At 48.2% G+C, this 15,163-nt stretch overlaps 1 protein-coding gene and 1 long non-coding RNA gene across 6 annotated transcripts in view; one reads left to right on the top strand and one right to left on the bottom strand.

Annotated features, from left to right (window-relative positions):
• The window catches only part of zbtb16a (zinc finger and BTB domain containing 16a), a 78,725-nt gene that overhangs the window by 50,668 nt on the left and 12,894 nt on the right, over window positions 1–15,163 (bottom strand). The window lies entirely within an intron of this gene.
• Window positions 8,563–13,452, top strand: LOC130537236 (uncharacterized). Of its 2 annotated transcripts, XR_008953584.1 has the most exons (4): window positions 8,563–9,656; window positions 9,741–9,838; window positions 10,560–10,686; window positions 13,284–13,452. It is a non-coding gene; the product is annotated as an uncharacterized LOC130537236 (long non-coding RNA). The 2 variants fall into 2 exon arrangements; XR_008953585.1 differs by lacking the exon at window positions 13,284–13,452 and having other exon boundaries at window positions 10,560–10,774.

The raw sequence follows: 15,163 nt of genomic DNA, 5'->3' as shown, positions 1-15,163 counted from the left end.
AGGATGCTAAGAACAAAAACAGCCAATCAGAAGCAGCCAGAGCTCACCTGTAACCGCGCGACGACCTGCGCTGTAATGTAAATCGGCGGTTTGGATAACGAGTTCTCGTATTTAGATCGATGACATTTGCATGTTTCATTAAAGCTCCATCAGTCGCATCTGAGCCAGCGAAACTAATTAGCATAAATGAGCAACCGCTAACAGCGTTAGCTCAGAGGTGCCACGCGGGGCGTCTGCAGACGTCCATTCCTGCCGCCAGCGTGTCCGTCACCGCCACAGCAGAACAAAAGGAGCTAAAACACACAATAATAACAGAATAATAACAATAATGCCCCAGCAGCTGTAATTCCTGCACGTTTTATTTCGGCTCTTTGTTTGCCTGAATGTTCATCACGGCCTCATTCAGACATGAAGCCTGCACGATGATGCCACGAGTGTTTTGAGGCCGCGTTGCTGCCGCGCTTTGAAACACACACTCGGGATTTACATACACTCCACGGAAATAGAAGAAATCCAGAACAATAATCCTCGTTGCAGTTCAACCGAGGTCAACGATGCTACAAAAGCGGCGTCACAACTTTTGTGCTTTTCATGGCTTGTTGTGCCGTGAGATTCATTTTCATTTCGGAATTCGTTCTGTCAACTACACACGTGCAGAAATCCTCATCAGGATCGACGGGAATGAAATCCAAATTTAAGGAATTTGAGAACAAATCTGAATATTAGTGCATTTTGCGGGAACAACAAAGCGAAAAGCAGATTTTGTGTTAGCAAACAAGGAAATTGACGGTTTCATTATCGGAGAGGAGTCAACGGTAACGCGAGTAATCCCCCAACTTTTAATTGTGTTGCCAGGGCAGGAAAGAACTTTTTCAAGTTAATCCCAGTCTGACACCCAGGTTCCCCCCGAAGCTTAGAAGGTGGGATTCAGCCTGGAATTCCGTCAGAGTTACTCAGCACTCCGTTCCAGCTGCTCCATGTCTGTTCCGCTCAGACTGACAGACGGACTGTTTTCATTCAGCAGGACACTGACAAACGTTCTCCTACTGGAAAGATCTAAAATCCCGCTCTCCAAACACGGGAAGCTCCAGTATTCCACACAAAAAGACTCAGGATCTGGCCTCATCTGCCATTTTACTCCCTAAAGGATTGTGGGTAAGACGCGTCCCTGTTAGCCGTGACAAGACAAACGGGCAATCTGGCCCCTTCAGCTTTAGATTGGGGGGGCCGGAGATCTGACACTGCTGCTTTGATCAGAGACTCTGAAAGAGACTAACCTGTTAGCAGGTAACCTTGGTAACAGGTTGGTCTTTTCACCAGCTGGAAAGTTTCTGTCTATTAAACAGGCTGTCGCTCTCCTGCCGACTGTTGTGCAACTGGTGCCGACCACTTTCAATCACTTGGTCAGAGCCGCTGTATTATTATGGTCTGTAATACATTCACAGCCGTGTGTTAGCCTCATTAGCTTCCCTTGGACCTGCGTGTTTATGTGGGAAGTTCCTGAGGGAAGAAACCAGGGGGTTAAAAAGATTTAGTTCCTCCCCTGCTTCCTGATTTAGTTCCTCCTTTCAGTCTGGATGCAAAGGAACTCCTCGGCATCCATTAAGGTAGGAGACAGGAGGACGTTAAAGGTTCTCCTGCAGGTTCTCTTCAGCTAACCAGTCTGGTTAAATCCAGATTCCCAGGAGGAAGAGAGCAGAACTCCAGAGTTCAGAGCAATCAGAAGCACAGCTCAACTCGGGCTGTAAATAATTTGACATCCTGACTATCTTTTCGGTGGTAACTCTTTCTTCCTGTCGTTTCAACTCGACCTTGAGACACTTGAACTGAAGTGTCGGAGCGGTGGGAACAAAGAGGAGGGGGGAGCGAGGAAGATCACACGTAGAAAGTATTTGTGTTACAGCCCATCTCTGAGACAAACAGCAGCCCCATCGCTGCCGCTCCTCCGCCTCTCTGGATTTTGCTTTTGTGCATCAAAAGGCCTGAAAATAGAACGTCAACATTTCTGTTTCCTCTTTCTTTCATTTTTTTAAACTCTCGACAATGTTGCCAGTTTGCTGTATTCCTGTTTTTTTCTCCCTCCTTGATCTGAAAGAGGTTAGACGGCGTCGTCGGTTGGCTCTGTGTGTGTGTGTGTGTGTGTGTGTGTGTGTGTGTGTGTGTGTGTGTGTGTGTGTGTGACTATAAAAAGCTGGCAGACAAAGTCTTCCTTCTCCCCTCATGCATTATGCATCCGCATCACCTTCCATCAAGTGACAGAAAAACCTCAAAGATGTCTAAGTTTAGCTTGATTCTGCAGCCAAAGGAGACGTTTTCCAGCGAGCAGTCGCGCCATCAGCACCTGTTACATCAAGAGCGAAGCTGCAACACGGGCGGCGGCAACAACAACAACAACAACAACCTGTGTGATGGAACAGCACTCGCACAAAACGCGCTTAAATGGAACAAGTAGCAGAGAAACAGCTGCGATTAGACGACGGCGGTTTAACCTTTGACCTTGGTGACAAGTTCCGACCTTGAGAGAAAAGGATCAAATAAAACTGCCGATAACGCGCGGAAGGGCTGGGTTTGAGGTTCCCCCGTACTGGGAATGTTCGCCGCTGGCGGATGTGACGGCGCCGCCGCTGCTGACCTGAAGTATCGGGACACGTTGTCACCATTCAGAGCACATCTGAGCTTCGTCCCGACGCTCCCGCTGAGAGGAAGCCGAGGACCGACCTTCTGTGTCTGATATTTTTGGACGCACAATCCAGCAGCCGCCAGTTGACAAGCTGGACAACAAACTGGTGTTTGGACACAAAACCGTTGCGCAATGATTGCTAAATCGATTTACTGTATGCCTCCTAACAGATCGTATTCTGGGAAAAAAAAAAGAAACGACAGCAGCATGTGTTCGTGTGCACGCGCGTGTGTGTACGTGTGCGTGGTGTTCAGGTGGCACCGGGCCTGATCTGAACTGTCATTCAGCTCACGTCATCCTCCTGGAAGCTGCTCAGCACTCAAACCACCCAGCCGGGGCTTCAAGGCTGCACTAAACAAGATTGTGTGTGTGTGTGTGTGTGTGTGTGTGTGTGTGTGTGTGTGTGTGTGTGTGTGTGTGTGTGTGTGTGCGTGTGTGTATGTGTGTGTGCGTGCTACAATCACAATGGTTTCCTCCACCTTGGTTTAAAATGCATGGAATGTAAATACAGGATGAGGTCGAATCTTGGACTTTCCTGCTGTGGAGAGCTCAGACACATGTCCCAATCTCCTCCAGGTCAAAGGAAGCAGGAACAGGTATCGGAATCTCCTGCCTGTTCCCCAGAGCTGTGGGAAACATCTCACTGGGCACCATTTGAGCCCCATTTCTTCTTTGTCTCTGTACAGTTTGGTTCATTTGACCAGCGTGGTCACGTGTACGCGGCGCCCCCGTTACAGGAGGAACACCTGAGTGGGCAGCAGCCAGCGAACGGAGCCGCAGGCAGCAGCCAGGAATTCCTGTCGGCTTGAATCAGTGCGGGTCAGAATTTGGGCTTGTGGGCTTGCATGGGGAGTATAGCTGCTGCAGCATTCAGGTGATGCTGATCCAGCTCACGACCCCCCTCAGTTCCAACTTGTTTGGAACATTATGTCTTTTATGAAATACGAGAGCCAGAACTCCCTTTGCCATCCCCTGGAACACAATTAAAAATAATATTTGACAATTCCAGGTTTTAGGTTTTGCGAGCCCAGTAAAGTCAAACTGTAACAGCCAGGATTTATTAACAAGGAGGAAGCGGAATTATGCCATGTTGTGATGTAAGAGGCCCTCAACGCCGCCTCCTGAAGTACAGCTACAGAAAGGATGAAATATGTGCCGACAGCTTTTTGGCCCGAGGGCCCGGACACTGAAATAGTATCGTCTGGGTGTCAGACGAGGGTCGCCGGCTGCACTCGACCGCAGACTGCCCCCTCCCTACACAGCGAGGGAAACATCACACGCCGCCACAGTCCAGCATTAGCGGCTGAATCCAACGCACGCGAATGCGACACGTCAAATCTACAGCCGGGCGAGGTTGGTGTCGATGGGACGTGCGCCATTACAGCGTGTCAATGAGGAAATTACAGATTAATAATCACTTTTTCATTCCTTTATTCTTGTCCTTTGATCCAGCCGTGAGAGCGCAGTGGGCGGGCCTTTGCTTTACAGCCGGCTGGAGAAATCAATATGACTGCTAATGCTAATGCCCTGATTCACCCAACTCTGCCTGTGCCTGTGCCTGTGTGTGTGTGTGTGTGTGTGTGTGTGTGCGTGTGTGTGTGTGTGTGTGTGTGGCAGGAATAGAACAACAAACAGGACCTTTAAATGGTTTTGATGGTACAAGCTGTGCGTGTTTTGGCAGATCCCGGGCGATGGGGGATGAAAACATGTCTGGGTAATCCGTGTTGCCATGAATCCATCCCAACCATCGATTTGTGACAGTCTAAAATCTTCCGACCCTTCAGCAGTTTCTGTGAACACGAACCCAGCCCTCATCCTGCACCGCGACTTAGAGCGTTTTACTCTGGCGGGGGCCACCTTCAGTAATGTGTCAATGTCTCCCAAATGACCGCCGCCGTTAGAAAACCTCAGACGTCGCCGCGGAAACGGACATCTTCTGACACATCCTCATCCAGAGATGCTAAAATGCAGCTCAGTGCAACTTTTTGTTGTGTGGAGAAAAAAAACCCCCAAAGAAGTTCATGTTGAAAGGAAGGAAATATGAAACATCCCATCAGCCAATCACACAAGACGTCTGTGCCCATTGAAGCGGGCTGAGACCAAACACGATGCTGCCGAGTCAACGAATCACCAAAAGACTTAAGAGCGCAAATGCTGAAAAGAATAAAAAAAACACAACAACCATTGTTTCCTGCAGCAGCTGCTCAGAAAACATCACACTTGAACAGAGCGAGCGCTTTAGAGCCTCATGCTTGGTTAAATATCTGCCAGCTGGGGATTTTCATCAGCGCGTTGGTCATGAAAAGCACAGTTCAGGTGCTGAATCAATCATACATGTAGATAGAATCCAATAAAAGCGGAGACAAGGCTGCAGCTGGGGTCTGCAGAGAGACAGAGAGAGAGAGAGAGAGGAGAGAGAGAGAGAGCGAGAGAGAGAGAGCGAGAGAGAGCGACATACAGAGAGAGAGAGAGAGCGAGAGCGAGAGAGAGAGAGAGAGAGAGCAGACAGGCCCATGTCGGTAGTGCTCACTCTTTCGGCCCGGCTCAGCAGATGCCAGGTTACAGACAAGGTAATTAATAGCCCTGCGGGGCCATGGCAGTGCACACGTGCACGCACACGCGCACACACACACACACAAATGTCTCCATTTGCCAAATAGTCTTCACCTCATTATGCCAATCAAGTGGACCAGGAGGTGAGGACTACCCCCCACCCCCACGCTCACCCGTTCATTTCCTCCATCATGTGTTCATCTCAGACTCAGCTTTCCTCTCCGTCCAGGCCATGAGATCCACTGTCACTCCACCTTGTGTGTATTGCTCTTTACTTTTAAACGCCGCTCCGTCACTCAAACATGAGGCCAGTTTTCGAGGGGGTATTAAGAATATATGGTCCCTCTGGACCCAAGTGTGACATTAACCAATAATTGGACTGGCAAAAGGTCTTGTTTCTTTATGTACTGCGGGAATAAAGAGCACAACAGCCACCAAACCCTGCTGGCATCATTAAAACTTAAAGGGGAAACGAGGACAACAGGAAGACCTGAGCATTCATCTGAAGGTTCACCTAAATTTGGCCTTTTACGGTTCAGATCTCAACACTGTGGTGGCTCTCTCATCTGCTATGTGATGGGAGCAGGAAAGAGCGCTGATGGTTCCTGGAGGGGGGGGGGGGGGGGGGGGGGGGGGTCTAAAGAGATATATTCAGCAGCCCGAGCAGAGGGTCTCCTTCTGTGTCAGGCCAGCGTTTAGGCCATTTCAGTAAACGGCTTCGCTGTGTTTCATCCCCGTAGCCTCATTGAAAGCGGCTTTTTAACAAACACATCTCCATCGTCTTATTCCGCTGCCGACTTACTCCTCCGCAGCCCTCGCCGCCAGCACCCCCCCCACCCCCCCGCCTGTTACCTGAGACAAGCAATTTACCTTTTTTGTTGTTTGCCTGACCTAGAGAAAACAATTTCAGAGGGGTCTTCCTGCGCTCGTTTGAGCAGGTAGAAGCGAGCGGCGTGCCACAATGGCTTTTTTTTCTGCTGTGCAGGAAGATGAATTGGCGAGCTGTCAGCCTCAGACAGGCCAAGCACCACTGTTTCTGTAATGGGACACTGGAAGTGTCTTTGATTAATGGAAGAGCCACACTGGGCTGTTAGAGAACCCAGCCAGAGCGATTGAACGGTGGATATGTGCCGACAGATGAGCAAAGGAACGCGGGCCCGGATACCAGCAGGAGAGGGGAAGATGGCTCTCTGCCGAACTTTCCGCCGCCGCCATCCTCAACAATGATTCCCAATCTCCGACCGTCACAGTTTGATTGACTCCCGTCAATGACCACAGCTCGGATACCGTGAAGCAGCTCTGAACTCACGCAGGAGGCACACGCTCAGAGTTCAGAGGCCCTTCGTTGAAATAATAAAAAGATCACAGGAAGCTTCCTGAAGGTGTCATGGACCCCGTCTCAACACAGCTGGAACCAACCGGACAAACCCGTTGTTAATCCCAGTTTAATCCAAATAATTCCGGACAGTCACAAGTTTCCTGATGTGGAAAACTACCACAGAAGTGATGCTTGAGGACCACGCTAGCTAGCTGCAGGATTCAGCGAATCGAGAGTCCTCAGATAACCGCAGGAACCATCATTCCGGCTCCAGTGCCTTTGGAGGTGCAGCGCCATGATGTTTGCTTTTGTCTCCGTGCAACCGTGCCTCTTATCACTGCACCTCCAACTTAAAACTGCACCCAACAGCCGGCAAAACAGGCCGGATATATTCTGGCCACCGCTTCCAAAGCCTGTTTTCCGAGCTCCGGAGAGAGGGTAGTGGCTGAATTCCAAAGTGCGGGAATGACGAACTATAAAGGGTTTTTCACTGCAGCTGTGACGGGAGCTTCGTGCTCGTGAAATCGCTGCCAAATTTGTTTTCATCTTAACCACACATATCTGCTCCCTCGCTCGCACGGACACGGCTGATCCGAACTGGGAGAGAAGACGGAGAGCAGCATCAGTCGGTCGGGGTGAACTCATGCGTGTGGAATTTTCTAGCATCTGCAGAATGATAGCAAAAATATAAATATCCACATTTTTACAAGAAAATCTGTCCGTGACGACCGCTGTTTACGCCACAGCAGGAACACCGCGTTCCAGCTCTTGTTTGGAAGAACGCTTTCCGATGCCGTTGTGGTACAGCTGAGTTTTAAATGGAAGCATTTTACAAGGTAATTAGTCAGGCTGTGATTCCACTGCATCATGTGACTGACCATAATTCTGCCCAAACGTGTCCAAAACCTCCATTTTTAAGAGGTGGGACATTTTTCTGAGCATTTTCTTCTCATTAAAGTCTCATCATCGGTACTGATAGAATTGGAGGGATTTTAGGTGTGGAAGGGGGGGTTGGGATGGATGTTTATGTTTCCAGGGTCGGGAACTGTCCTGAGGGAGCACATTCCTCCCCCGAGAGCACGACTGAAGGTATGTGAACCATCTGGACAAAGCCAGGGGCCACAATGGACCTACAGAGGCTGGCCCGTGTGGTCCGACGGTCAGTCGCCGTCCCACACTCACGTCGATACCCATCATCCCCAGCTCAGGGTGGCTAAGCGTTGCTGTAAGGGGATGCAAGAATGCAGATGTCAGCCGTGGGCTCAATGAGACGACTGTGTCCTCATTTATCACCATCTGAAATCATCACATGACTCCAGAATGAATAGGCAAGTGACTCTCCACATTTCATTAATTCAATAATTCGTGCGAGAGCTTCGTCTCACGATTGTGAAACATCTGGCCTGTAAAATCCCAGACATTTTCTTGTGGAATTAGATTTGTTAAAAGCAGACCAGGCCTGGCGAACATCAGAGGACTACACAACTTTGTGAACATTCCTGAATTACCGATGCATGGGAATAGAAATATACGACTTGAAATCAATATTTTTTAAAAGAAACGACGCCCCCTAGTGGCCATAATTGAACGCAGAAACTGCTAATCGGTTTCCTCCCTGCCACCGTCCAGAATTTTTCACGTGTCCAGTTTGACACTGTAGCACTGATCTTTAGCAGTGAAATAAACAGCTTTCACATGTTTTAGACATCCAGCCATTGATGATGATAAATTAATCAAACACTGAGATGTAATCTACATGTACAGGAACGCGCTAGTGGAGGCGGCAGCGGCTAATAGAGAAACCCAGTTTTATAATCAGCAAAGACAGTCAATTTGCTAATAAGGGATTCTAATTAATTAATCGATGTGCATTTGCGGGAGCAGCCGCGATTGTCAAGAGCGGTCAAGTGCAGTTTGCCGGGCCTCTCTTCCCTGCTGCTCTCCGCTTAACACACAAGCTGATTTCAATTTCATTTGGCACACGGCAAATTTCCTCTGCACCGAGGTGCAGGAGGGCAATCGAGACGGGCTGAGCTTCATCATCTGGGTTTTGAGACCCCCCCTAAAATCTGTTTCAACTATTAAAATACTGTCACAGGGAAGAACTGTGAAAACGAAAAATCCTGTGTACACAGACTGAGCAAGGGTATCAATCTGAAATAGCTAAAGTTGAATCATCTCGGATGGTTTTAACATGTTCCGACTATAACCAACTTTCTGATGTTCCGGTAGCGTTGCGACTCGTCGTGTGTCCTACGTGTTCTATACAGGTAGGAGAGTGTAGAGCGCCCTCTAGGGAACAAAATGTCCAAGAGAACTGGAATAAAAAGATCGACCCAAGATTCAAACGACCTCCCAGGAGATCTTAGATGGAAGGACACAGCAGTACAAAACGGACGGTTCCTGATGTGTTTGAAGCGGACGTTTCAGAAATGAGCCGACGGACAACAAAGTAGTGCAGTGCTGGAATTTATGGACGGGGTTGGGCTTATGCTGCTGGTCATACCGGTGTGGCTGAGGGGGTCAGGGGTCAGCTGCTTGCACTCAGCAGCTGTCCTAAAAGCAGCAGAGATAAGGTCTGAAAGCATCCTGTGTGCATGTGCGTGTGCATGTGCGTGTGCATGTGCGTGCGTGCTTGCACTTCACTCGGCAAATAGATACAGTAAAGCCTGAACAACCGGAATGTCGTGGCTCAGAAAGGAGTGGATTACCCCACCTACGGGGGGGGGGGGGGAGAGGTCAAGGCTTGACCGGTAGGCCAGGTCATTCATCAACTGCTAATGGCTGGAGCTTTATGCTGTCATGATGAATGACCTTTGTGTGAGCAGGGAAACGACACAGGGTCCAAGACAATGGCATCGACAGAGGCATCAATTCCACACATGTCAATCTACAGCGAGCGCGCATGTGTGTGTGTGTGTGTGTGTGTGTGTGTGTGTGTTTTAAAGGACGAGCTGGTGCAGCTAGAGAACAGGTGGTAACAGGGTCAGACCTGTTGGCTGGTTGTCTGCTTAGACTCCTCCTACTCCAACATTCTGTAATCTTACTGGCTGTTCAGCTCTGACAAGTTAATCTCAAGTCAAAACACTGAATTACTGCAAATGAGTGAGTTTATGAAACGGTTGTTCAGAATGTTTGTCCAGGTAAGTTTCCTTTTTTGGGATAAATTGTTTAAGTGCTTTATTGCAGAGACGCCACAGTGATTTAATGAAGAAGTTTGCATCGAAGTGAAAGCACGGCGGGAAAAGAACCAGTGTCGGCCTGGATGAGAGGAGGAAAATCTAAAAGTGAGCTGATAAAACGTGACAACAGCAGAGTTTCTGTTTAAAAACTGTCAGCAGTAATTGGCCCTATTTGGCAAGTAGTTCTTCAACCGTCTCAAACTGGCGGCATTTTCCTTCACTTTAGTGTTTAACTGCCAGTTCCAAACCCAAACTCATATTTTTACCACAAAATCTTTATCACGCTCAGCAGACAAGCCGCCACACACCAGCTGACTTCCAGTTCCTTCATTGGCTGCCCAGTGCACTCCAGTAAACCCAGTGATGAAGAGTAAAATAGACTCATGTGCGTGATCACTTCCTCATTGAGCCCGAGTCCATTTCATCACATGCTGAATATGTACAAAATACTGCAAATGCTGCAGAGTTACTACAGGAAGTAGCACCACACACACACTTTGAATCAACTAGATAGAGATAAACAGATATAGATGTGGAGAGATAGACAGATAGATGAACAGATATAGAGAGATAGACAGATAGACAGTAAATAGGGAGAGATAGAGACAGACAGACAAAACCCAAAACTGCTCATTGCTGTTAGTGAAAAGACTGGATGCAGTCACAGAACTTTTGCTTTGCCCATTAAAACCACTTCATCCTCCGATGGAGAGAAATCCCTTCACACTTTCACGTAGCATGCTAACATTAGCCCTTCACATCGGTAAAAGTGTTCATTTTGTGGTGAGCAACGTAAACAAGTGAATTTACTGTCATTGTCTTTTAGTGACCTGTGCTCCACTTCACCGAGAGTACGGTCCAAGGAGAGGCGCTCACCCACTCCAGTGGACGCTTCTGACACTTTCATTTGGTTGAAAAGAGGTGAAGGAGGCGGATTTTCTCTTCCCAAAGCGGTGAGTGCAGAACTCGTTACACTTCTCTCTGTCATCCCTGTAACTTGGCACTCAGATAAACATTGAATTAAACATTGTTCCAGGTCTTTTTTTCTCCCACACAGAGTGTGAGTTCAATAGATGGCAGTCAAGGTGATTTTAAAACCTAATACTTTTATGCCTGTTACAAAAAAAAAAAAAATTCTCACAAAGAGATGCTTTTATGCTCCTATCACATATTTCTGACTGTTAAAGCACTGCCTGAACACCTACGGCCACTTCACACGTGACAAGGACGACTCCAGCTAGCGTCGTGATTAAGGAAGCGTTCACTCTCCTCCCCACCCTGTCGTAATCAGAAAATAGAAAATGAGCAGCTAATAAAGAAGCAACATTAATATTCTCACACGCTGCAGAAGGCTGCAGCAGACCCGTGAAAACGTGACGAGAAGACTGAAGGTCATACGTTGCTTCTCCTTTTGCACCAGTGGGCCTGGACACAGATAATCTGTGGAGAGACGTCCTCTATCGGCAGCTTCTTCCGGGAGCCAGAGTTGAAAAATATCTAACCCTAACCTCAGTGCACGTCAAAATCAGGAATTTCTATTTAGGTTTTGGACTTTCAGAATGTTTCGGGCTGGCGTTCCTATCAGATCCAGTTACGTAGGTGAAGGTCGGGGTGAGGGTCTGGGTCAGTTACAGCCGGGACGGAGGGCAGGACGCTTCGTGACATTTGCCTGAAATCTGCGTCAGACTGTTTTAGACAAGCAGAACTACTTTTACATAGAGGGAGACGGCAGACAGTGGGAAAAGACAAATTAATGCCTTAATCTGACTATAACCGGACAACAGCGATTAATATCAGTGCTCTCCTTATCTGACTAAGACACCCCGATTGGAAATCGACTTTCTCCGACATGTACAGGCCTTAATTACGCACAAGATGACCAAAGCTGCACGATCATCCGTCTTCCTGTTGTCCGAACTGCTGGTCTGCTACCCGATTCCAGTTTTTAATCATGCGACGTAATAGATTAACCCCCTGAAAAGACGCCTATCGCCACCTAGTGTTGAGGAGGAGGACGTGTTCCTGTCACTTATTCGATTTTCTTCATTGCATGTGAACCCGTCGGAAAATCTTCAGAATGTCTCAATTAAACTGCGCACGTACCGAGTGCAGGATTCCCAGCACGTCCAGTTTCAAAGCAGCAAATATCACCCGACCCTTCCTAAACATGACCAGAACGCCCAGAGAAACCAGCGCGACAGCGATCGGGCTTCTGAACGCTTGATTCATGAGCGATTTGGTATAAAGCGGTTGGAAATGAGCACAATTCCCGATTCACGGATCCGGAGTTCAGCGGGAGATAAGCGCACGCTGTACACATCAGCACAAACACACCGAGGGAACGGGCACATCTGTGGCAGGTCATGTGATCAGTGCTGGCGCACGGTGTCCAGGATGTTTACCGTATAATAGCAGAGCAGAGCTGCATCACCGCATTGTTGGCACAAGAGGATAAAGTTCATTCTCTTATCAAGGCTGTAAGACTTGTTGGCCACATCTGTCAGCTCGGGATTATCAGGAGGGCTGGCCACAGCGCTCCCGCTGCGCTGGGAAAAAAAACAAGGAGACACTATGAGGAACCCCATTTTGACAGATGGAGCCGACGTTGATTCAATCATTCAAACAAGTGAAGACAGCGATGGAGGAAAGGAGCTCTCTGAATTTATGCGCCAATAAATAAAGAAAGAGGTCCAAGATTTTGCCCATTTCATTAAATCAAAAAGTCAAGTGAATTATTCCTGAGGTTTAGAATTTACTCGAGACGTAAAGACGCTACTTTGGTTCCGTCCACGCCGACAAAAATGGCCTCCTTTGAAGAGAGAAGTTCAAAAGCTCAGCCGCGGCTACTGGAAAAGAGAAGCTGAGCGCCGTGAACTTTTCCTGCTCGCATTATGGCCTGAACATTGGATCACACCTAATCTGACAATGTGTTCGGCTCTGCGGCCCAATAATCTGGAGCCATTGCTCCTTTGAGGGACATTCTCACGGAGCGGCGTGCTGCTGGTGCAGGCGCTAAACGATCCTTCAGCCTGTGTGGGTTTAACGCGTCCTCCAGCCAACGTCTCTGCCGTTACCACACCAAGAGAGCACAATCATAAATACAGCAAGGGGAAAAAAGGAAAATCCCACCACAAATAAATGCAATTAAGAGTTTAATCAATTATTCTTGATCAATTATTGATTAATCATGGTGATGATAAAGTTGGGCTGGAATATTTCTTTGAAAAAAAACCCCACATTTTCTTCATTTATCACGATGCAGAAGCGAAAGTGAAGCAGATATTTTCTGAACTTGGTCAATTATGAGTTTTAGCAGGACGGCCCAGGTCAGTCCGAGAGATGCAGGTTGAACATTTATGGATGAGGGCAAATGGGGGAGAGTGGTGCTGGGCTAAACTTCAGATATGAAGCTATTTTACATTCAACTGGTTCCACACAAATGTGCCTCCTTCAACAGGAGCTCCATTTTAACCCGGAAACCGCTTCGTTTCCACAGCAACAAAGTGAAGCTAGGTCTTTATGATGGGATTTATTGTTTTTATTTACACAGTACACTCACTTTTGTGCCATTTCACCATCCGAGCATCTAAACCTGGAAGAAGGAAAATAAAAAGGATGTCTGGACGCTGGCAGAGGTGCAGAGGACAGACAGAGCTCCGATAAAGGTGCAACACCTTCCCAACAATGCTTCCTCTCAACCAATAAAATCATAAAACGCCTCCGAGTCGGCTTCCCTCTTTTTTTTTTTTAAGTGTCTCTTTGAACTCGACGCTTCAGAATGCAGCCGAGGAGACGGCAGACGTGACCGTGTGAACAGCAACAGTCTGGTGCTAGACGCCACTTTACACCCACAATTCAAAGCGCCAGCCTTAAAGGCAAATATTTTTCGGTGATGGGACGGATCTCGGAAACGTGCGCCGAATACAAAAAGGTTCATCTGGCACCTGACGGGGAGCGCAACAAAATGGCGGCGGCTGGTTCGCGCGGGCAAGCTTTTCGGCAAAAGGCGCAAGGTAAAGAGCGCGTTCCCGCCCGTCGTCTAGTGGGAATAAAGGCGAAACCAGTGCCAGCGCTGAATGGCGGGATGGAAAACGCTGGGAAAGAAAAGGGAGGGCCGTGTTTCCACAACAAGCTTTTACAGTAACAAAGAAATACGGGAAACCCTGAAGACAGAGCAGTTTTAGAACCAGCAACTCTGCTCCGATTCTTTTCAGGGGGTTGCTCGTGTTTGGGTGGAGTGTTGGGGGTTTGTGGTGCACTGGCAGCTGAGGCAATCTGGGTCTCAAGCACATCTAAGGTTGGCCAATTAGTTCCAGTGCCACTATTAATGTGCTGAAGGGGCGCGCTCAGCAGGGGGCCGAGGACTCAGCTCAAAGGGCTTCGGTCCTCACTGGGAGGAAGGGGGAGCGAGTATGACCGGCAGGGGTGGGGGTCAGGACCCCAGGGCCATGTGAAAGCTGGACCTTGGCCACTGACCTCTGAGAGATTGTACCGGCCCGAGCCCACAGACTCCTGGGAGACCCGGGCAGGCCGCGCCCCCTGCTAAAGTTGGCAGTCGCTAGCACGGCGTGGTAAAATGTCATGCTGGTGGTGATCTTGGCACATATAAAAGCTGTTTTTCAGAAAATAAAACAAAAAAGAGCAACAGTTCATTTATATTTTTCTAAATTTGAAATTTTTTGATTTTCTGCCCGGACTGAGATGCTGAGGCAAAGATCTACGCGAGTGATGACCAGAACCTTGGACAGCGGACTTGAAAAGGAGGCCACGGGGCAGGTTTGGGGAGCTCCGCTTTGTGTCTTTAAACCTTCAAGGCATTTCAACAAAAACATCGGGGACATTCAGGCGACAGGAAGGCGACATTCAGCGGTGGAAAACCATCCTGTCGAGTCGCCGCGGCTCCAGTTCCTGATGCAGTTTTCAGTCTTTGTCTTGTCATTTCTTAGTTTTTAGTTGTAATTTAAACAGAAAGTCTGTGCTGAGCTGTTGTCAGGAGACATGAGCAGCAAAGACGGCAGAAGTCCTCTTGACTAACATTCCCCATCCCTTTAACCTGCACGTTTCCACACGTCACTCTAAATGATGATCAACTCACATCGGAATTAGAGCTTTAATAGTTTCAACAGCTGCCTCAGGCATGAAAATAGCTTAAAAACTAAAAAAAGTAAAAGTTCTCATCTAAAATAGTGTCGTAAATACTAATTTACATACGCTTAAACATACCAGCAAATGCTGAATTAAAACAATTCCTGCGGATTGAATGTCAAAACCGGATTGTGTGTCTACTTCAGGTTATGGACAAAGCCGTTCGAGCTGACCACCAGAGTTTGACAGCAGCTTTTGTGTTTTCTCAGGACAATGGGGGGGGAATCAAACCCAACTCCTACACACCCCCACCACGTCCTGCTTCGTGTGTAAAGTCCTCGCCTG

The sequence above is a fragment of the Takifugu flavidus genome, chromosome 14 (assembly GCF_003711565.1).
Source record: "Takifugu flavidus isolate HTHZ2018 chromosome 14, ASM371156v2, whole genome shotgun sequence".
NCBI lineage: Eukaryota > Metazoa > Chordata > Actinopteri > Tetraodontiformes > Tetraodontidae > Takifugu > Takifugu flavidus.
Note: the sequence above shows the minus strand (reverse complement) of the source record. Positions and strands in the feature narration are given on the sequence as shown.